General features: G+C 47.8%; 1 long non-coding RNA gene across 1 annotated transcript; it reads left to right on the forward strand.

Moving 5' to 3' along the window:
• Nucleotides 1-6,709: 6,709 nt before the first annotated feature.
• Nucleotides 6,710-14,813, forward strand: LOC117870070. The gene is made up of 2 exons (XR_004643878.1): nt 6,710-9,280; nt 14,453-14,813. It is a non-coding gene; the product is annotated as an uncharacterized LOC117870070 (long non-coding RNA).
• The last annotated feature ends 9,033 nt before the right edge of the window (nt 14,814-23,846 follow it).

Genomic DNA, 23,846 nt, shown 5'->3' on the forward strand with positions numbered 1-23,846 from the left:
TGATTCTTGTAGTTTAAATATTGGCGATACTCTGGGCTCTCCCTGTCAGCTTTCTCCTGTAGCACTGGCACAAAGTACAGATGTTGACAGGGTGGGAGCGATTCAGTCAACTCAAATCTCAGACTTGGGGTCTCTTACTGGCTAAATGATATTTAAATGAGGTTGTGAAAAACTTCCCTTATAGTGGATATTGTAACATGTCATAAGTGGCAGGTAAAACTCCCACCTGACTTGGAAAGATATAAAACAACTGTTGTTTCACCACAGAGTGAATATGCTCCATATGAAAAGTTTTAGTAGGTAAACAGTTCTTGTAGGTTGAATCTCTAGTCTGTAGAAGTAGGTGCAGTATGAAAAACCTGCCACACTTTGGAGGAGAGTGTTACCATTTAGATTGTGGTAGTACCCAACCGTGCCAGGAACTTTCCAAACACAGACGGAGATGAGCTCTCTGCCCTAGAGAGCTCATACTCTGCAAAGACTAAGGCCTGGTTTACACGGCCAAGTTTTTTTTGCTATAAGGCAGCTTTTGGCAATGAAACAGCAGAAGTGTACACGCTGCAAAGCCACCTTTTGGGACGAAACTCCTGCGTTGCAGCGCTGTAATCAGACCATCTCCATGAGAGTGATAAGGCTTTTTGCGCAAAGGTTTTATTCCCAAAGTGCCATTGTAAACACCTTGTTTGCTTTTATCACTGTCATTGTCCTCTGGAGATGTCCCACAATGCCTGCAGTGACCGCGCTGCTTATTGTTTTGAACTCTGCAGTCTTGCAGGCATGTGTCTCTTCCCTTCTGACAGCTGGCGTGCTGTGCTGCTCCTGGAATCATAGAGCAAATCTTTAACGTGGAATGTTCCTGCTCCTCTGCCACAGTACGTACACAGAGGCAGGCAGGCAGGCAGGCGTGTGTGTGTGTGTGTGACATGCTGTGCAGAGCCAGAGAGGGAGCCAGGGGCTGGTGTCAGGGGTTTCCCCCTGCCTCAGGACAGTTTGCTTTTGACAGCTGTCTGAACTTAGGACACAACCATAGGCGCCAACTTTTCCAGGCGCCGGTGGGTGCTCACCCCTAGCCCCGCTCTGCCCCGCCCCCATCACAACCCCTTCCCCAAATCCCGGCCCTGTCTCTTCCCCAAGCATGCCACGTTCCCCCTCCCCTCCCAGTGCTTGCTGCTTCGAATCAGCTGTTTCCCAGGCGGGAAGCGCTGGGAGGGGGGAGAAGCAGAGCCGCGGCACGCTCAGGAGAGGAAGTGGAGCGGAGGTGAGCTGGGGCGGGACAGGACAGCCCTGGAGCACCCACAGAGTCGGCGCCTGTGGACACAACATGCCAACACACTCACTCTCCCCCAGCACACACTGTCTGTCTCTCCCCCTTCATGCACACACACTCCATCACACACACTCTTCCTCCTCCCCCTCCCCCCCGCACTTCAGTTAAAAAGTGGCTGGCAATCTAGTAGGATGCCCATGGAACAATGGGATTGAGAAACCTACATCATGAGATGCTGTACCTGCCCCATGAGGCATTGCAACCATTCCCAAAGCACCCTGCAGCCAGTTGCACAGTGGGATAGCTATCACAGTGCACTGCTTTCTTTGTTGTTGCAAGAGCTGCTAGTGTGGATGCGCTCCAGCCAGGGCTGTCCCTGGGGGGTGCGGGGCCTTGGACAAATCAGCCTCCTTGCCGGCCGCCGGGCCATCCCTTGCCTCCTCACCTGCTGCTCTCCTCCTCGCTGTCCGCACACCTGCCTGCCGCTCGTCTCCTCACCCGCCTGGCTGACTCTCGCCTCCCCGTTAGTTTCCTCGCCACCTGTCCAGCACTCCACTAGTCCGCCGTTCTCCTCCTCGCCGTCCGGCCGCCCACCCCTCCCCCTCCTTACTCCCCTTCCGCCTGCCTGCCTGCCACTCGCCTCCTCACCCCGCTCACCCTCCCACCTCACCTGAATATTGGGACAAATGGCGTCCCGATTGTACATCGGTCAGGACGTGGGACAAAGGGCTAAATATTGGGACAGTTCCTATTTTATCAGAGCACGGGGGCCCCCAAAATGCAGGGCCCGGGGCGGTTGCCCCGATTTGCCCTACTCAAGGGACAGCTCTGGCCCAGCGACACAAGGAGTACAGTGTGGGCATGCAACAGCAGTTTAATTAAAGCGGTTTAGTAAAAGTGGTCTAACTTTTGGCCAAAAAACTTGGCAGTGTAGACATCGCCTGAGGCAGATGTGGGAGAGAGGAGAGGGGATGTAACATACCAGGCTAGTGATAGGCCCCCATCCTTCTGCCATATGTGCAAAGAAGGATTTGAAAGCTGGGCGTGGCCTAAGGATGCTGGAGCTGGGCATTGCTGGGTGGAAGGAAGCAAAAGGGATAAATGGTGGCATGCAAGATAGGGAGGGGAATTTAGGCCATGTCGAGGCTACCGCTTATGTCAGCAAAACTTACGTCACTCAGGAGTGTAGGAAAAAACCACCGCCCTGAACGACAAGTTTCACCAGTCTAAATGGTAGCATGCATCGCGCTGTGTCGGCAGGAGAGCTTTTCCAGCCAACATAGTTACTGAAACTCTTGGAAGTGGTTTTATTATGGTGATGGGAGAGCTCTTTCTCGTCGGCAAAGAGCAGCTACACGAACGATTTTACAGTGGCGCAGCTGCATTGGTACAGCTGTGCCGCTGTAAGCTTGCTAGTGTAGACGTGGCTTAAGTGCAACAGTTAATTTAGAGATTACCTAAATGGAAGTGAGCAATTGCACCACTTCTCCTAGTGGCCAAGAAATCGCCTAATACATATTCTCCCTCTGTTATAGAGTAGCAGCACTGTCAGTCCCAAGCATTCAAAAATGAATCCGTTCCCCAAAATAATAAGAAAAAAATTGCCTTCTGGGCTTTTGCAAATGTAGGGTTCACTTTTTAAAATTGTTACTTTCATGGAAGCTGAGATTCTCACAATCCCATGACTCCAGGAGCTGGGGCTTTAAGAAAACTCAGAACATGGAGGTTCATCATAATCACAAGAGTTGGCAGCACTCAAATAGATGAATGCAATTGTCTCTTAACCAAAGCGATTTAAAAAACGAAACCCCTTTGTGAGAGAACATAAATTCATAGTGCAGTCAAGAGCATGAGAAAGATAAAAGCTGTGTGAACAGAACATACTGAGCATCAGATAAGCATGTTAACTAGCCTGTCAGAAATCCCATGACTGAAATTTATGCTGGCTGAACTATCCTGAGCTTGTCAGCATCTGTGCTGTGCCAGTTTCTGCATGGGGGAGGGAGGGCAGCTGATACACAGAACCCTGAACATATCAGGGTTTTTGAAGAGTTCAAGGAAAATCTCAGTCCAAAGACTGCAGAGGCAAGGATCTCAGGATTTATAAGTGTGAAATGGAAATTGTGTATCATTGTGTCGGTTATACAAAGATGGGCATTTTACCTCTGAGGTTGACTAAAATAAATGTTAGACATTGTCTCTGCATTAATCTTCCCATCTGTTGGGTTCTGTAGGAGCTACTTTCATATAATGCAAGCAATAATACGTGGTGCTGCTGACCTGCTTATGTGATCTCGTTTGGGTGGATGGAGTCAGGTTTAAATTAGCTTTGCTCATTTCTCTTTGACAATTTCCAGTGGGTCATGATCACCCCCTTCACAGGTAAGTGAAAATCCTTTACGGAAGTCGAATGGGGCTCAATCTTGACATTGCTTCTATTCAGCATTTGTGAAGCTTCAGAGCGTGACTCTGAGATGTGGTGGCCTACGATTCCATCAGTATGCAGAAAGACCATAACTTTCTTCTTAGCGTATGTGTTTGTGTGAATCCCAGTCTAGGTGCACCTGCACGTTATGTGCACAAGATTGGGATCTGTGAATAGCAGTGTCAATTGGGCCATGCCTGGCCATGAATGTTACTTTAAGGGCAGAGCAGCTGCAACTATCCCTCTCTTCTCTTATCACCTGTGGTGGTAAGATGGAACAAGCTGTGTCCGTCCAAAACCCCTTAGCAGAATTACTCTCAAATTGGGATTAATTCCCTTCAAATAGCTCCCTCTTTGATTTGAGTTACCAAAAAACCCCACAAAAGATTTAAATTTAAAACTTTTCCTCAGCTCTTTGCATCCCTGTCTGGGCCTAAAATGGTACATTCAAAATCCTTTGGTTTCAAACAGTGTCTGTTCTGCCAAGGACTCATTCCTATTACAGACTGCCACAGCAACTGTCTTTATCTTGGTGAGAGCCATGTGCCAGATTGTCCTGGTTGAAAAGGAACCGTCTTACACCGAGCAGCAGAGTCTCGGGACACTCAGCTTAAGCTATGCTTTCTCAAACAATCAATAAGGGAATTCAGACACTAGCAAGGATCAACCTCCAAATGGATCTGATCTCTTCTGTGCCCTGATATGGGACCTCTGAAGACCACCTTGGTACCAACAGCCACTCGAGCACAGAGGACCAGTACCACCACCTCACCGAGGCAAGGGAAATCTGAACATCGGATAGATATGGCTCCTTGCACTGATCCCCCTCCCATTCTTCCCACAAGAAGTTCAAACCCTTGCTCTCCTCCGAGATACAGAGCACTAATCCCGCTTGTTCAATAGGGGCAGAGGATGCTGGCTCTATCTCCAGCTCACCATTGAAGAGGCACAAGTTACTTGGTGCCTACACTTGACAATACTAGTGGCAGTTAGCCATTGGCACTTGCATAGACATTGTACTGTCACCAGTACAGACAATGGAAGCATTAATGGTACCGGCTAATTCAGTGTTAGAGGATGTTTGTCATGTCTCTGACATCGCCCTTAGCACTGATGACACTACACTTGCCTCTCTAGTATTATGATACAGAAGTCACCTCAAAGATTGGCACCACCTCTGGAGGAAGCTTATTGCTCATCTCCATCACCAGGGACACACCTTCTCTCTGCTGTCTAGCAGGGAGTCTTCTCTTCAGTCCTAAAGCACAAGGGAAGGTCTCTGCCTAAATACAGGGACACTCCAGAGCTTCGACTCATCTGCCTTAGCCATGGTAATGGCCTGGTCAGCCTTACCAGAACCAGCTTTATCCCTACAATGCTCCACCTTAGCCATAGGCATATACTGGGGATCTCAGTCTAGAGCAGCCAGGAGGCAATCTCCCTCCTACCATGTCAGCAAATAGAGGTCACACTCCCCTTCTGCTGGAGGAACAGACAGGTCTAAAGCATCCTGAGCAACACCTTTAATCTTCTCCCAGAGACCCATCGCTGTCCTCTCCTGACCAGTTTCTTCAACTCCTGCACTGACTTCTGATGACTTTAGAGCATTCCATGAAGCTGCTACCCTCATGTTGCAGAGACACTCAAAATAGAGACCCAGTAATTGAAGCAAAAACTTCTGAGCTTTTTGAAATACTGTATTTTTCCACTCCTTCAAGAATAGCACTGTGAATTAATGAGGGCATCTTAGAACCAACCTAGACCCCTGTGGCAGATATCAGCAACTTTACCACCACCAGCTAAAAGCAGAAATGAAGTATCAAATACCACAAAATGGTTGGAGCATCTGTCCAACACTGGATTCTTTAGAGGTCTCTGCAGTCCAGGACAAGACCAGTGTGCAAGCACCCAAAGAAATCAGCTGTCATTGAAAGAGAGGCTTATTTGTCAGCAACACTCAACTTGGTCATCAGTTATCAAGCTTTATTTACAAAATACCCTATCCTAAATCAGATAACTGTATCCCCTTCTTGGCTGAACTTCAGGAATCCAGAGTTAAAAGCCATCATTGCTGAAGGCCAGCTTGTGGCAAAAGCATCTGTAGAGGCAGCCATAGATCCCTGATCATGGTGGAGACTTATGTGCAGAGAATCATGGTTACAGACCTCTGGAATCCCTTGGGAGCTGCAAAATACAGTTGAGGACTAACCCTTTAAGAGCATGGACCCTTGTGTGCACATACAGATGAAGTTACATTTCTTAAGAGGCACCAGGGCTACACTTTGCTCATTGGGTATCTACATCTCTACCCCAAATTGCAAACTTTTAAATACCAAGGGCAATCTATACAGAAGACACCTGCATACCCTTAGCAATGGTTTTCTGCATACCCACCTGGAAAGAAGTAGAGCTTCTCTTGGAGGAAACCATCTTTCTGCGTTTCTGGTTAACTTTCATCTGCTTTTCAGACTGCAGGTTTGATACCTATTAGACAAGCAATCCCCAAATCCTAGCTTTTGGATATTGGCTTGCTTTCTTCCATCGGGCTTGGTCTGCAGTAAAAGAAGTGCTGAAAGTTGTCTCGTAGGACTATTCCATCCAGTTTGATCGTTGCCTCCTACCTATCCCTCTTCAGGGACCCTTCTGATGAAAATAAACTAAAAGTGGCTTCTCTGATTCCTCTAGGAGCCCTAGGAGAGGTAACTTTTTGGAATTCAGTGGAAGTTTTATGTTCTTGAGATCTCCTTATTCCAAAGAAGAAAGGGGAGCCTTGTCTGATCCAGTTTTGTGATTCAGAATGGTAATGTTTTTTCCACCATATGTTCTCTTCATACTCAAGACTGGTTTGTGGCTCTCTGCCTCCATGACACTAACTTTCATATCATCCATCCAACCCATGGTAGATCATCTACAATTCACAGCAGGGCCCAGTCATTACCAATACGAAGTGCTGCTGTTTGGTCTCTCCACAGTAAATTGTTTTTATAAAATGCCTATTGTTGTGGCAGCACATGTAAGGAGAGATGACATTCACGTTTTCCATATCTGGATGACTGGCTGAATTCAGACAGCTGAGCCACATGGTAAACTATGAAAAATCTCTCTGCGTATCAGTTTTTAGAAACATCTATTCAAAATCAGCAAAAATATATTCTCCCAAGTATAGATTTTGCTCTATCCAGATGATTGACACCACAGAAAAAACCTGCCACAAACTTCTGAGCCCCATGTTAGCTTGCACATGTGTGACATTACTAAGCAGACTTCATCTATGTGCATTAAAGCCTAGCTAAAGTCAATGTATCACACTGCAAAACATCAAATAAGCATGCCACTTCTACTCTGGGCTCCCAGCTTGTCAGTACCGAACAGGCGGTCAAACCAGCTGGTACCCTTCTCCACACTACTGCCTACAAAGACATTGGTCACAGCTGCATCAGGAACAGGGTGCAGTGCATACCTGGACCACCTCCATATACAAGGACCTGCATCCCAAAAGGGCATGAGGCTACACATAAAACTTTCTTGTCATGACCTGCCCCTTCCTGGGCGGTAACCATATTTATCAGGGTCTGTGGATCACTAGTGCAGCCATTTAACCTCTCTAGTCTTCTCGGGATATGTACCTATCTTGGCTGCTTATCCCGATTCTGTTTTCGAGGGCCTTGCAACTCCCTTCCAAAACCCACCAACTGGCTACACTTCCAACTGCTTGGTTTGATAAACAGTAAATTTATTTAACCTGACTAGACATAACAATGGTCAGTAACCTTTCTAGTTCTTGCACTGAAAGGGACATTCTACGCTTTAGAGAACCTAGTGGAGCTTCCTCTCCTCACAGAAGCCACCCAAAGAATCTTCTCTCCCTCTCTCCAGGAGTCAACTGCTGTTCCTTCAAATTAACCCGCCGCCACCGAATTACAAGCTGTCATGGCTGACCCTTCACACAATATTCCGTAAAGATAAGGTGGTTGTTGAGACCTCATCCCAAATTTATTTCTGAACTTGTCACACTTATTTGAACCAATCTACCTGTCTTCATTCCAAAACCCCATTCCTCTCCAGTGGAGAAGAAATTCCCCACTTTAGATGTTTGTTTTTAGGCCTGTGATAGGACAGAGCCCTTCAGACACTTCGTGTCTGTTGTTGTTGTTGTTGCCATTTCTCGTACTTCTAAGGGACAAGCAGTTTCCGAGATAATATCTGAACCTAAGTGGATTACAGTGCATTTCAGGCTGCTATCACATGGCTGGTATCAAAGCTTATTCCACTAAAGTGTGCTTTAGAAACATCCACATACCTGAATTTTGTAAGGCAGTTAGTGGCAAGCAGGACTCCTCACTCCCATCTTCCAAATGGACCTCTGCTCATCAGTCATTTAGAATTGGAGATGCATCTTAGCTGACCCCTTGAAGAACCACAGTTATTATAAGGTAAGTAACCATTCTGTCTTCTAGTGCAGGCAGTGCCATCTCCCATATCCTCCACTGTCTGAAGGGAACTGGAAGTTTTTTGAGAAAAGCAGTTGGTTCAAGCTAGATCCAATAAGATGGTGATGTTATCGAAAACACTTTGGAATTGGCAGCTTTTCATTTTCATTTTAAGAGAGGGCCTCTCACCACTGGGGATCAAAATGGTGCTTACTGCATGCATCAGTGCTCCTAGATACATTTGCTACATAGCAACAATTGCCATAAACAACTTCTAATATCTAAATAGTAAATAACTGAATATTCAGGCCATGCTAGACATATTTTTAATGTTAGCATTATCAGTAGTAAATATCCTATTAAAGATCAACAGGGTGAACTAAATACACTTATGAGATAACTGCTTCACCATTGGGGTAGGTCTGTAAATTCACTTGTAATGAAAGACTGTTGTATACGGAGTCACATTTTCTAAAGTAATGTGCAGTGTTGAAAGGATAATTTACTTTAGATAAGAAGTGAGAGCTAGTACATATTCTGTTCCGTAGATTGTGCTCTAAACACAAGCACGAAGACTTAAGTGAACTACTTATATAACAAAGGTAGCACTTTTGTGTGTGTGAATTATTCAGATTTTTCTTTTATGAATTGGTTCATTATTTACAGTTATCTGACAGATGGTTTGAGCATGTTTCATCCTGTGGATTAATCTCAAGTATTTGCTGCTTCAAGGATTTGTTACCTAATTTTCTGTCCGTTCTGTCTGGTCATCTGTTTCTGCTCCCTGACTAGATTCTCATGGGTATTTGCAACCTTTCTCTCCCTGTGAACACTCTAGGAACAAAAATGTACTTGTACTGCAAACGCCATTAAAGCAGATTTTCTGTCTATTTGAACCAATGTTTATTCATGCTCATTTTTTATCATTAACCCAGCTCTAGTGAAACAAGTCTTATTCCCATTATTGTGGCATAATGAATTCTAAACAGAGTAATCTTTGAGCTGTGTGCACTATCATGGACCTAACTCTTCATGCTTCTGTTTTGCTGCAGGGAATGTGCAGATACCTTGAGAGGTGTTTTCAGACTTCAGGCAGAGAGGCTTCGTTGTTGGATATGACACGCGAGGTCAGGTGACCAGCAGCTGCAGCAGTAAGAGGTATGAGGATTGATTTCATTTGAAAGACTAGAATTTTAAGTGTGGCTTAGAATGTTTCTCTTCATATGGGGAATTGATCAGGAATTTAGTCAAGTATCAGAGGGGTAGCCGTGTTAGTCTGAATCTGTAAAAAGCAACAGAGGGTCTTGTGGCACCTTTAAGACTAACAGAAGTATTGGGAGCATAAGGGTTCATGGGTAAGAACCTCACTTCTTCAGATGCCTAATTATAGGCATGTCGCAGTTAGTGAAAAGATCAAACAGTGGACGGAAGTGGGAGACCAGTGAAGTGAGGGTTACAATAATGTCAGATGACTATTTTTTTAGGTTTGTTATGTGGACTTATTGATGGTTTCATTATGTGTTATACTCATGTTACATGTTGGATTCAAAGCTGAATATATGAATAGGGCTGATTTAATGAATGTTGAACGTATGTTATAATACTCACATGAATGAGATTAAAGAGGGAATTAGAAATCAACATGCATGGAAAACACTTTATCCATTCCAAGATGATGTAAATTATGTATGCTCTTTATCACAATTCTTCCACAACATGAAGAAAAATGAAACCAAACTTCCCAGTGACATTGAATTCTTGAGTAAATGCAAGAAACAAAACATCATCCCCAGAGGAGTCACCATCTATAACCCTCTGATCCTTATGTACAACTTCAAATATGCAGAACAGCTCTGCAGAAGGACTTCAGAAAAAACTGAGGAACCATCTCCTGTACCTCACATCTCCCGAAGGAACTACCTCAAACAAGAAATCATTACATGCTTCCCACACACTGGAAGGATGACCAAGGAAACCTGCCTGGAGATCATGCAAGAAACCCAAAATATCAAAAAACCTGATGACAGCCATCCAGCACAAACAAAAAGGTGGAAACCAACTACAACAACTCCAGAACCCACAGAACACCATCTCCGAGAGAAACCAGGACTCACCACATGGATGTTAAGCCACACCCTATCATCGTCAACTTATCAAGAAAACCCCTAACTAGAACCACATTCTGTGTACTCGCCAAGGGACTGATCATCTGCTCCATCACAGAACCTGATATCATACTCACGTGGAGAACTAGAAGAATTCTTTCACAACAAAGACTACATCACCCACAACTACCACGTCCCCACTGATAGTCATAAGAAAAAAGAAACATCTGCCTGGACTCCTCACAGAGAACGAAACCACACACTTGATCATTACGTTGATTGCTTCAGGAAAAAAATTGACTGAAATAGTTATCATCACATCCACCACAGTCTCTCCACTGCTGAGAGGATAGCTATACAATCCATGAAATCCAACCACAAGATAGTGATCAAGCCAGTAGATAAGAGGTGCTATTGTAATTCTCAACCTCAATGACCTACATCAACAAGGCCAACTGACAACTCTGACATCACCTACTATAAAGAAATCAAAGAAGATTGCACACTACTATTCACCCAGGAGTTTAAGGATGTCATCAAATCCTTCCTTCCCCAAACCACTCCAAGAGAATCTCTACAGCCCCACCGTTCGTGAACCCTTTCCCCTCCAGGGACCTATTACATGCTTCCCAAGATACGCAAATTACGAAAACCAGGCAGATCCATCTTATCTGGCTGCAACACTCGTACTGAAGGAATATCAGGACTCTCAAAAAACATCCTCAAACAGTTCACCACACAAAGGGCCGGTTTTATCCAGGACACGCCAACTTCCACCAGAAGCTCCATAACATTAACAGCCTCCTTCACAACACTGTCCGTGTCACCATGGATGTCACCTCCTATCCATCAACATCTGTAACCCTGATTGCATTGCTGCCTGCCTCAAATATCTGCAAGACCAATGAACAACTCTCAGATATCCACCTCAAACACATTGCCAAACTTATCCATTTCATCCTCACTTACAATCATTTTACATTCAACAGACATAGACTTCTGGGAGGGAGGCTGGCTCATCTCATCAAAAGAGCTTTAAACTAGGAATTTGGGGGAGATGGTTGGGAGATGTCCAGTTAATCTCCATACCAGATTATAACATTGAGAGGGAGGACGAGGAGATAAGAACTGATATAGCCGGGGGGAAGAGATTGGACATAAGAAGGGGGGAGGATGGCTACTAGACTAATAGGTCATACTAGCAGTACAATGTCCATACCAAATGGGATAATGAATGTGAGAGAGGCCAAGCAGCATAAATTAAGATGTTTATACACCAATGCAAGAAGCCTAGGTAACAAAATGGAGGAATTGGAGCTCCTGGTCCGAGAAACGAAACCGGATATCATGGGAATAACTGAAACGTGGTGGAATGGTAGTCATGACTGGAGTACAGGTATGGGAGGGTATGTGCTGTTTAGGAAAGACCAGAACAAAGATAAAGGTGGGGGAGTAGCATTGTATGTCAATAATGAGGTAAACTGTAAAGAAATAAGTGATGGAATGGATAAGACGGAGTCTGTCTGGGTATTACTCACATTGGGTAAAAAAACTACTAGAGCCTCCCCTGGGATAGTGCTTGGCGTGTGCTATAGACCGCCGGGATCTAGCCTGGATATGGACAGAGAACTCTTTAACGTTTTTAGGGAAGTAAATACTAATAGGAACTGTGTAATCATGGGAGACCGGCGTGTGGCTGCGGGGCCGCAAGCTCTGCGCCGTGGGCGAGCGCCGGGCCGGGATCCGGCGGGAGGCGGGGGGCTGGGAAAAGTGCGGGGTTCGGCGGGTCCCGGGGCAGGAAGGGTGTGAGGGGAACATGGGGGGGGGGTACAGGGGGCTCAGGGTCCCTGGGGAGGAGGCAAGAAGAGGGGTGCAGGGGAAATGGGGGTAGCAGTTGGGCGATGTGGGGGCTCAGGGGGTCCCTGAGGAGAAGGCAGGAGGGGTGAGGAGGTCATGGGGGGCAGCAGAGAGGTAGAGGATCAGGGGACAAGTGGAGACTTGGGGAGCTCCTGGGAAGTTGGCAGGAGATGGGGCTGAGCGGCCTTGAGTGAGTTAAGAGTAGTTTCAGGTTTTGCACCTGCCCAAGTGCCCCACCAGTGTTCGTGGTTTTATGATCACAAGCCCTGATGCTGCAATGAACCGCACAGACTCCAGTGGGGCTCAGCACGGATGCAGGGATAAGGGCAGGGTGCCTGCCTGCCTGCCTTCCTGCCCTGCCCCCGCATCGCTCCAGGAAGCGGATGCAACTTGGGGAAGGAGGGGTGCAGGGGTGTGTGGCTGTTGCTTCGGGCACTTCCCCCAGCAGCTCCCATTGGCCGCGGTTCCCCATTCATGGCCAATGGGGTGCCCGAAGCAACAGCCACACACACCCCTGCGCCCCTCCTTCCCCAGGTTCCATCCGCTTCCCGGGGCGGGGGCAGGGCCGGCAGGCAGGGAGCCTGCCCTGCCCCCAGTGCGCGTTGGGCCGGAGCCACTCTAGGTAAACACTGGGGGAGGGTGGGGGGGGGGCCGCGAGGAGCTCGCGGGCCGCAGAAAATAACCCCACGGGCCGCATGCAGTCCCCGGGCCTCGTGTTTGAGACCCCTGCTCTAATGAGTCTTACTGGCATTGCTGTGTTGGTTTGGGGTGTGATTTTTACTAATGTAGATATGCCAGTAAAGCGGTAGTGTAGACACAGTTATAACGGTGTTTATACCGGTATCGTTTATCCTGGTCAGGGAAATCCAATAGGCACTTTTATACCAATATAAATATGTCTACACTAGAGGTTTTTGACAGTATAGACCTGATCTACCCTTAACATTTTTGCCAGTGTAGCTACGTTATCAAGCGTGGAAAAAATCACACCCCGTAACTGACCTGATGGTGGTGGCAAAAGCACAAATGTAGATGCAGTTATACAAGCAAAACCATGCTTTTGTTGATATCGTTTATTTCATTTAGGGAACTGATATAAATTATACCAGCAAATGCACTCTTCCTGGTATAAACAGCACCTCCACTAAGATGGTTTGCTGGTATAGTTACACTGGCAGATCCTTTTCTAGCAGAGACAAGGCCGTAGCATAGCCTTTATTAAACTGCTTCTCCTTTCATGTGCTGCTGTGTGAAAGAGCCATGGAAAATAGCAGGTAGAGTGACCTGATTATACATGGAGTGTGGCTAAAGGCAGTCCACATACTGAAATAATAGAGATCCCCCCACACGCTAATCTCAATTCTAATAATCTTAGAGGTTACTTGTAAATCACTAGGAACTACATTTTTATGCCTCAGTCCTGGAAAGATTTCTGCACGTGTGTACCATTACTCGTGTGTGTAATCTCATTGGATTACTCCTCCGACTAAAATTGTGCACATGTGTAAATCTTTCAGGACGTGGGTTAATTCCTGGAAATTTTCTGCTACTGAAAAGCTCTATGATTCTCTAAAAACAATGGTCACAGTACAGTAGTGTAGAATCCCAGCTCTCCTGTTGTGCAGTGCAAAGCAGGAAAATCAGGGATCTACTATGTATGACTGCGAACATGCACATCATGCTGTCCTTTGTCCTCATTCGCTACCAGAGCCAATCCGGCTAATAGGCAGGATTTGCCCGGTTAACAAGCAGATATTTACAAGAATTTCACTTCCTCATGAGGGACTGCACACCATGCCTGCATGTCTCTGCAATAACAATGAACCCAGTGCCCTGGGCTAGATTTGTATTATAATAGAGTCTGGGAACCCCAGTCACATATACAGTGCAGACAGGCAGGTCTCTGCCCCCAAAGAACTTACAGTTGAAGTGTAAGATGAGATAACAGATGGTGGGGGAGTACAAGGAAACATTGAGACCGTATTGGGGAACGTGATAAGCTATGGTCTCAGCGCCCTCGCTGCTGATAAGCACTACAGCATTGGTGCCTCATCAGCTGGGCAACTTATGTGGTAAGGTGGATAGGAGTCTTAGTGTGAAGGGGATATTTAACCATTGGAACAACTTGCCAAGGGCTGTAGCGGATTGTCCATCACTGGTCATTTTAAAATCAGGATTGGATGTTTTTCTGAAAGATCTGCTCTAAGGGTTATTTGGGGGAAGTTCTGTAGCTTGTGTTATACAGATCAGGCTAGATGATCACGATGGTCCCTTCTGGCCTTGGGATCTGACATTTAAGATGACTTTGGGGGAGGGGTTGTGTGTGGTACATAGCACTGAACGAGGTGACGTATGTTTTGCTTTTCAGGTGTCCATTGTGGAAGGCATATAACCTCTCATGGGCTGGCGCTGAACTGCTGCACAGATCTTATGTGGTTTGATCACATTGTTCCTTGTGGACTCGAAGGGACGGGTGTCACCTCGCTGAGCGAAGAACTCCAGAGACATGTCACAGTTGATGAAATCACTGAGCCTTTTCTGGACGCTTTTGAAGAAGTGTTTCAGTGCTCCCTAACTTCCCATGAGGAATCTATCGGATAAAGGGCTCAGAGTGCCTCACTTACCTGTGGAAATGTGAATATTTCTTTGGTGCTTTCATGGTGTTACTAGAAATCCAGCTTGCTTGTTCCATCTTCCTATCAGCAATTAAATACGTGTAACAAACTGTACTTCTCGCATTTGAAACATATTTCTTGCTTTTGTAAAAATGAGCTGCTGTGTCTTTAAGTATACATGGGTCTTTAAAACAAACAACGAGGAGTCCTTGTGGCACCTTAGAGACTAACAAATTTATTTGGGCATGAGCTTTCATGGGCTAAAACCCACTTCATCAGATGCATGGAGTGGAAAATACAGTAGGCAGAATATATACACCGAACGTGAAAGGATGGGAGTTGCCTTACCAAGTGGGGGGTCAGTTCTAACAAGACAATTCAATTAAAGTGGAAGTGGGCTATTCTCAACAGTAGGATACCAAGGGAGGAAAAATCACTTTTGTAGTGGTAATCAGGGTGGCCCTTTTCAAACAGTTGACAAGAAGGTGTGAGTAACAGTAGGGGGAAATTAGTTTTTGTAGTGACCCATCCACTCCCAGTCTTTATTCAGGCCTAATTTGATGGTGTCCAGTTTGCAAATTAATTCCAGTTCTGCAGTTTTTCATTGGAGTCTGTTTTTGAAGTTTTTTTGTTGAAGAATTGCCACTTTTACGTCTGTTATTGAGTGTCCAGGGAGAATGAAGTGCTCTCCGACTGGTTTTTGAAGGTTATAATTCTTGACATCTGATTTGTGTCCATTTATTCTTTTGTGTAGAGACTCTACGGTTTGGCCAATGTACATGGCAGAGGGGCATTGCTGGCACATGATGGCATATATCACCTCGGTTGATGTGCAGGTGAACGAGCCCTTGATGGTGTGGCTGATGTGGTTAGGTCCTATGATGGTGTCCCTGGAATAGCTATGTGGACAAAGTTGGCAACAGGGTTTGTTGCAGGGATAGGTTCCTGGGTTCGTGTTTTTTGTTGTGTGGTGTGTAGTTGTTGGTGAGTATTTGCTTCAGGTTGGGGGGCTGTCTGTAAGCGAGGACTGGATTGTCTCCCAAGGTCTGTGAGAGTGAGGGATCATCCTTCAGGATAGGTTGCAGATCCTTGTTCATGCGCTGGAGAGGTTTTAGTTGGGGGCTGAAGGTGACGGCTAGTGGCGTTCTGTTACTTTCTTTGTTGGGCCTGTCCTGTAGTAGGTGACTTCTGGGTACCCTTCTGGCTCTGTCAATCTGTTTCTTCACTTCAGCAGGTAGGTATTGTAGTTTTAAGAATGCTTGATACAGTTTCTGTAGGTGTTTGTCTCTGTCTGAGGGATTGGCGCAAATGCGGTTGTATCTTAGAGCTTGGCTGTAGACAACGGATCGTGTGATGTGGTCTGGATGAAAGCTGGAGGCATGTAGGTAAGTACAGCGGTCAGTAGGTTTCCGGTATTGGGTGGTGTTTATGTGACCATCGCTTATTTGCACTGTAGTGTCCAGGAAGTGGATCTCTTGTGTGGACTGGTCCAGGCTGAGGATGATGGTGTGGCGGAAATTGTTGAAATCCTGGTGGAATTCCTCAAGGGCTTCTTTTCCATGGGTCCAGATGATGATGATGTCATCCATGTAGTGCAAGTAGAGTAGGGGCGTTAGGGGACGAGAGCTGAGGAAGCGTTGTTCTAAGTCAGCCATAAAAATGTTGGCACACCACTTTAATTGAATTGTCTCGTTAGCACTGACCCCCCCCCACTTGCTAAGGCAACTCCCGTCTTTACATGTACTGTGTATAGATACTTGCCTAATGTATTTTCCACTCCATGCATCTGATGAAGTGGGTTTTAGACCACGAAAGCTTATGCCCAAATACATTTAGTCTCTAAGGTGCCACAAGGACTCCTCGTTGTTTTTGCTAATACAGACTAACAGGGCTACCACTCTGAAATTCTGACACTGATCTTGGCCACCTCGATCTCTTTGTCTTAATGATCAAATGACATACAAAACAGGACAAAAAAACCAAAAGGGGTTTAATTTTCCTTTACACTAAACCCCCTTTACACCATTTTGGTGGTGGTACAATGCTTTGAAGTGGGTGCAGGTGTAATTTACTCCCACTTAAAGTCCCCAATAAACTGCCAGAGCAGTGTGAAGGGGTCATAGCATAAATGGGGATAAAGCCCAGGAATTTCATTGACAAACTAGATGCTGTGTCTGAGCTGAGCTTCCCCGGAGAAGTAAGTTTGAAATTAAAACCGGAAGGGCTGTGTGATTCATGTCTAGTTTGTGATTCGTGCTAACAGCCAGATCCATTTCTGCAGTACTCCTGCCTAGGTGGTTATTTCCCACTATGTATTTGTGCAACTGATTATTCCTTCCTAAGTGTAGTACTTTGCATTTGTCCTTACTGAATTTCATTGCATTTATTTCAGACCATTTTACCAGTTTGTCAAGATCATTTTGAATTCTAATCCTGTCTTCTAAAGTGCTTGCAACCCCTCCCAGCTTGGTATCATCTGCAGATTTATAAGTGTATTATCCATGCCATTATACAAATCATTTATGAAGATATTGAGTAGACCTGGACAGATTCCTGTGGGACCCCATTTAATATCCCCTTCCAGCTTGACTGTGAAGCGTTGATAATGGTTCTTTGAGTATGCTTTTCCAACCAGTTATGCACCCACCTTATAGTAGGTTCATCTAAGCGATAGTTCCCTAGTTTGTTTGAGCAGGTCATGTGAGATGGTATCAAAAGCCTTAGGCTAAAGTCGAGTTATATTACAAGGCTTGTTATCCTGTCAAAGAAGGATATTAAATTGGTTTAACATGATTTGTTCTTTGACTAATCCATGTTGACTGTTACTTATCACCTATCTTCTAGGTGCTTACAAATTGATTTTTTGATTATTTGCTCCATTATCTTTCCAGGTAACAAAATTAAGCTGATTGGTCTGACTGGTCAGACTAATTGTTTAATTTGTCAGGGTCATTTTGAATTCTAATCCTGTCCTCCAAAGTGCTTCTGTCCCTCTCAGCTTGGTGTCATTCTCAGATTTTATAAACATGCTTTCCAGTCCATTATCCAAGTCAGTAATGAAAATATTGACTAATACTGGACCCAGGAGTGACCCCTGTGGGATCCCACTAGATATGCTCTGGTTTCACAGTGAACCCTTAAGAACTATTCTCTGAGTTCAGTCTTTCAATCAGCTGTGCACCCATGTTATATTATTTCATCTAGACCACATTTCCCTAGTTTGCTTATGAGAATGTCACAAGGGACTGTCTCAGAAGCCTTACTAAAATAACCATATATCACGTCTACTGCTTCCTTCCTATCTGCTAGGCTTGTAACCCTGTCAAAGAAGGAAATTAAGTTGGTTGGCATGATTTTGTTCTTGAAAAATCCATGCTGGCTATTCCTTAGAACCCTATGATTTAAAAAAGAATTAGGATATCTCCATTAATTTAATTTTATCTCCTAGAACTGGAAGGGATCTTGAAAGGTCATTGAGTCCAGCCCCCTGCCTTCACTAGCAGGACCAAGTACTGATTTTGCCCCAGATTCCTAAGTGGCCCTGAGTTTCTTAACTCAGGGAGTCAAGGATTTTGGAGTCTCTGGCCAGGAGGGATTTTATAGTACTGTACACAGGAGGGCTGTTACCCTTCCCTTTATAGTTATGACAACTACTTTCTCCTTGAAAATTTTTTCCAAGACCTTGCATACTACAGATGTCAAACTAACAGGCCTGTAGTTACCCAGATCACTTTTTTCCCCTTTCTTAAAAATAGGAACTTTGTTAGCAATTCTCCAGTCACACAGTACAACCCCTGAGTTTACAGATTCATGAAATTGCAAGCCCATTAGCAAGAATTTTTCATGTGCCAGTTCCTTAAGTATTCTTGGATGAAGATTATCTGTGATTTAGTCGCATTAAGCTGTTCGAGTTTGGCTCGAATGTGGTAATACCTACCTCCATATCCTCATTCCCATTTGTCGTCCTACCATTATCCCTGAGCTCCTCAAGTTTACGATTTACAATGGGTGTTTCTATTTTTATTTCTTAAGATAACTCCCAGCTCTGCCCCCCCACTAACACCCCCCAAAATCCTCAGCTCTGCCCCTTCATACTGACACCCCCCAAAAACTCCCAGCTCTGCCTCCCCACTGACACCCCCCAAAAACCCCCAGCTCTGCCCCCTCTCACTAACACCCCCCAAACCGCCAGCTCTGCCCCCCACATACTGACACCCCCAAAACTCCCAGCTCTGCCCCCCACATACTGACACCCCCCAAACATCCAGCTCTGCCCCCTCACTGACACCCCCAAACTCCCAACTCTGACCCCTCCCACTGACACCCCAAGCCCCCACCTCTACCCCCTCACTGATACCCCCCAAACTGCCAGCTTTGCCCCCTCACTGACACCCCCAAACTCCTAGCTCTACCCCCCAACACCTCCAAATTCCCCGCTCTTCCCCCTCCCACTGACACCCCCAAGCCCCCAGCTCTGCCCCCTCACTGACACCCCCCAAACCACCAGCTCTGCCCCCCAGTGACACCTCCCAAACTCCTAGCTCATCCCCCCCCTCACGGAGTTTGGGGGAGATAAGGGCCTGCACCCCCGGCTTCCTGCGATTCACCATGACTCTCAGCCAGCCAGTAAAGCAGAAGGTTTATTTAGACGACAGGAACACAATCCAAGACAGGTCTTGCAGGTACAGACAACAGGAACCCCTCAGTCAGGTCCATCTTGGGGGACCCCAGGGAGGCCAGAGCCCTGTCTGGGCTCCCCTCCATTTTCCCAGCCAGCTCCAAACTGAGACTCTCCACCCCTCCTCCTCTGGGCTTTGTCCCTTTCCCCGGGCCGGAAGGTCACCTGATTCCTTTGTTCTCCAACACCTTTAGCTATCACCTTGCAGGGGGGGAAGGGCCCAGGCCATCAGTTGCCAGGAGACAGAGTGTCGGCCATTTATGTACACTGGCCCTCCGCTCTGCAACAATCACACCCCCTTATCCCACCACCTAGAGACTTAAGAAATGCATAGGGGAAACTGAGGCACACCTACAGTATTCAGAGGAAACATTAAGAACAGTCCCACTTTGTCACATCTGTCCCCCCTTCAAGACTGAACTGAGCGAGGTCACTTTAGCCGGTGACCTGGGGAAGTTTGATCCCACCAACGTTCCCATGGATGCCCCATCATCTCTCCCATTCTTTGGTGGGAGTTACACCAGGCCCTTCCAGTTTTATACCTTTCCTTGGGTCGGGTGTGCTTGATGGCACTTGCTGGTGGCATGTGGGAAGGTTTAAGCGGCCCGTGCCCTTTTTCCAAAACCCTTGGGGTTCAAACTGAGATCGGGTCTTCTCCCAGCGCTCCAGTTTGGAGGGCTGTGATTTGAGCTCTCTTGGTTAAGAACCCCCTTCTTGACCTTGGCCACCCTCTGACCATGTGTCTCTGTCACCCCCCGCTCGGCATCAGCCCCTTTCATTGGATGCAGCCACGTCAGGGCAGAGGGGTCGGTATACACTGCAAAGCACAGCCGAAATAGGTACGGCTGCAGCTTTTTACGGGCCTGCCCCATGGCCAGCCATTTCTTCTTTATGGCCACGTAGTTCTGCTCCCAGGGCAGCAGCTTCTTGCTTGGGCACCCAATGGGGTGTCTCTCCCCCTTAGCATCGACCTGCATCAGCGCCACGGCCCAGCCCTGCATCTGAGGCATCGGTGAACATTATAAAGGGCTTGGCACTGTCTGGGTTTATCAGATTTACCAGGCCCTGGATTAGAGCCTCCTTCAGCGCACAGAGAGCCCTCTGGCACTGCTCAGACCAGACCACCACGTCTGGCTTCCCCTTCTTACATAGCTCAGTGATGGGAGTAACTAGGGAGCTAAAGTGGGGTACAAACCCCCGTAGCACCCTGCCATCCCGATAAAGGCCTGGACCTGTTTCTTGGTCTGGAGAATGGGCCAATCTCTGATCCTCTTCACCAGCCCGTTGACTGAGGGTGATATGCAGAGGTCCAGGGACAGACCCCCACATTTCTCCCACAAGCCTCGGAGCCGGGCTGACATGAAATTTGACCCCTGGTCTGTAAGGACCTCACTGGGGACCCCTTCTTTGCTGAAGATGGTCAGCAGCATGTCTGTCTCGGCGGAGGGCAGATCCCCCACCCCAGGGTAGCGGTTGGCAAAATCCATCACCACCAGGATGCATTTCTTCCCCAACTGGATCGCCTTGCTATATCCAGAGCCCCCCATCCCTGCCATAGAATCACTTCCATGGTTGGCAGCCATCCTGCCCTGCCTGTGTCCCCCCCACTCAGCTGGGGTCTCTTCTCCCCCCTTGTTCAGCGCTGTCCTTGCTGTCCCAGTGGGGGCAGGCAGCGAGCTCTCTGCTCTGGTCACAGCATCAGAGCCAGCGTGAGCCCCCTTTCCGGTGTGCAGGGGGGCAGGGAACATCTTTGTCCCCCACAGTCCCAGGGGTCTGGTTAGAGACAGGCAGGTATCCTAAGCCTAGCAGCTCCTCCCCCCTGCCAGCCAGGTCATTTGCATTTTCACTGACCATTTCCATCTCAGCCGATTGGTTCCCGGGATTCAAATTCAAACCCTCGGCCGTTACAGGAGCAGGGCCTGGATCCTGTCCCAAAGAGACACCCTCCCCAACAGGGTCTCACAGCTGATATCCTGGAGAACCAGCCAGCCCAACACCTCCTGTGTCTGCACAGGGATCTGGGCCATAGGCAGGGCAATGGGCTTCATGGGGCCTTCACGCAGGTCACACAGCCCCTCAGCATCTGCGGCTGCACCACCCGGGGCCTGACAACAGTTCCCTCTGTCCCAGGGTCTCGCCATCCCAGGAATGTCTCCCCATTGACCACCACCTTCTGCTCCCACTGGGAATCCGAGGGGCCTGAGCCCAGGAGACTCCACACAGACATATAGGCCGGGGCCAGGAGTGGGAGCCTGTCCACTACCCCACCCATCTGGCTGACGGCATCTATGGCCTTGGGACCCAGCAAGGGAGCTAGACACCGGGGCTTTTCCACAGGATCCCCCTGGTTCAAATCACCAGCCTGCTCGAAGGCCGTGTGGTGGGTAACCACATCCCCCCCCCCCCTTAACCAGGGGCAGCAATTTAGTATCGAGGTTCCCTGCGGAACTGGCACCCCGGGGTCTATCCCCACTCACCCCTGAGAAGTCCCCTATGCCTCTCCGCTCCACCATCACCAGTTCATGCTGCTGCTGCTTCTCCTGCAGCTTTTTCTCAGGCTCTCATTGTCTCTCACAGTCCTCTCGCTCTCTCGGACTCAGCTCCAGTCCCATCTGTGTCCGACCCCCCTATGGGGAACCCAATCATGAAGACCCCCATCTGGTCGGGGACAGGAGTTTTGGGGATGCCTGGCTACTGGTCCAGCTGCTCCCAGATCCTCCTCCATCTGGGTCAGGAATCTGCTCCTTAGAGCAGTCATCATCCTCCAATTGCACGATTAACTGTGCTTTGGTGAACTTTCCAATGTGCAACCCTCTTTTTTTGCACAGGGTTACAATGTCCTTAAGGAGATGTGATAGGCCATCACTTCACTGTTCCCAAGTTGTTGTGTCCTCACAGGCCCGTGTGTTCTCAGCTCCCCACGGTTTCCAGGGAGAACCCCTAGTGTGCCAGCCCTTGTTGAGTTCACCCCCTCTCTGCCAGGGTCAAGCTGCAGACTCCTCCGCCCCGGGACCACTTGCTGCAATCCCCAGGGGACCCTGTTACTGCAAAAGTCCTTCTTGCTGGTCACACACTCCCAGGGGTTAATCGCCCCCTGAAACCATCTCTCTCTGAGCCTTCAGCACGCCTGGTCCTCGTTATCCCCCCCTTCGTTTTACTGCTCCCCAGTCACTTACTGCAGGAAGCGCCATCCACGGGGTGCAGTACATCCCACTGCTACCACCAGTTGTCACGGAGTGTGGGAGAGACAAGGCCCTGCACCCCCGGCTTCCTGCGATTCACCGTGACTCTCAGCCAGCCAGTAAAGCAGAAGGTTTATTTAGACGTTAGGAACACAGTCCAAGACAGGTCTTGCAGGTACAGACAACAGGAACCCCTCAGTCAGGTCCAATACTGGATTTACAATGGTGCCACTGGTGCCGGACCCACAGTTGAAAGGGGCCCCGGACCATTCTTCTCCACCCCCGCTCTCTCCTGTGGGGTCAGAAGATTTGGGGGGTGCCAAAAAGCGGTGCCCCCCAATTTTTTTTTACACTACAGTGGAGTCACATTTTACACGGGGGTTAGGTTCTAAAGTCACCGTGTAAGAGAAAAATTGCGCATAGTGAAAAGTACCATAAAGTACAGTATACATTAGAACAGGGGTCCTCAACCTACGGCACACGTGCCAAAGATGGCACACGAGCCGATTTTTTTTTAATGGCAGGCTGTGGGTCCCGGCTGCCGCTGAGCCTGCTGCCGACCTGGGGTTCTGTTCACACAGCCGGCTCCTGCCAGCCGGGGTCCCGGTCGCCGGCCCTGCTCAGCCTCCCGCCGGCCTGGGTGAATGTCAGGAGGCGGAGCAGAGTGGCCGGCTGGGACCCCGGCTGGCAGCTGAGTGAACAGAACCCCAGGCCGGCAGCAGGATCAGCGGCAGCCGGGACCCGCAGCCTGCCATTAAAAAAAAAAAATCAGCTCGCGTGCCACCTTTGGCACACGTGCTGTAGGTTGAGGACCCCGTTCTAGTGTAGACAGTGTATACTGTGTGTACTGTAGTTTATGGTAATTTTCACTATACGTGATTTTCCTCTTACGCGCTGACCTCAGAACCTAACCCCCGCGTAAGATGTGACTCCACTGTATTCATTTTGAACATTTATAATAAGCAATGCTCCGGGGGGGAGCGCTCAAGGTGGAAGTTTTGCCTAGGGTGCAAAACATCCTTGCACCGGCCCTGGATACTGTGTCAGCTGATCCCCACAGTCTCCAACCTACCTGGGCAGCACAGCAGACATGGCCCTGCCCACTAGCTCCTCTCCACTCCCTAGCCCCCCACCACTTGCCTCCCCTTAAAGCTTAGCCCTCTTACTTTTAAAAATGATTGCTTGCCCCTCCCCCCTCAGGCTTTTCTGGCAGCCCTGTTGCCAGGTATCCAGTTTTAGACTGGAAACTCCAGTAGAAAATGGGACCTGAGTGTCCGGTTAGCAGTG

The sequence above is a fragment of the Trachemys scripta genome, chromosome 25, assembly GCF_013100865.1.
Source record: "Trachemys scripta elegans isolate TJP31775 chromosome 25, CAS_Tse_1.0, whole genome shotgun sequence".
Classification (NCBI taxonomy): domain Eukaryota; kingdom Metazoa; phylum Chordata; order Testudines; family Emydidae; genus Trachemys; species Trachemys scripta.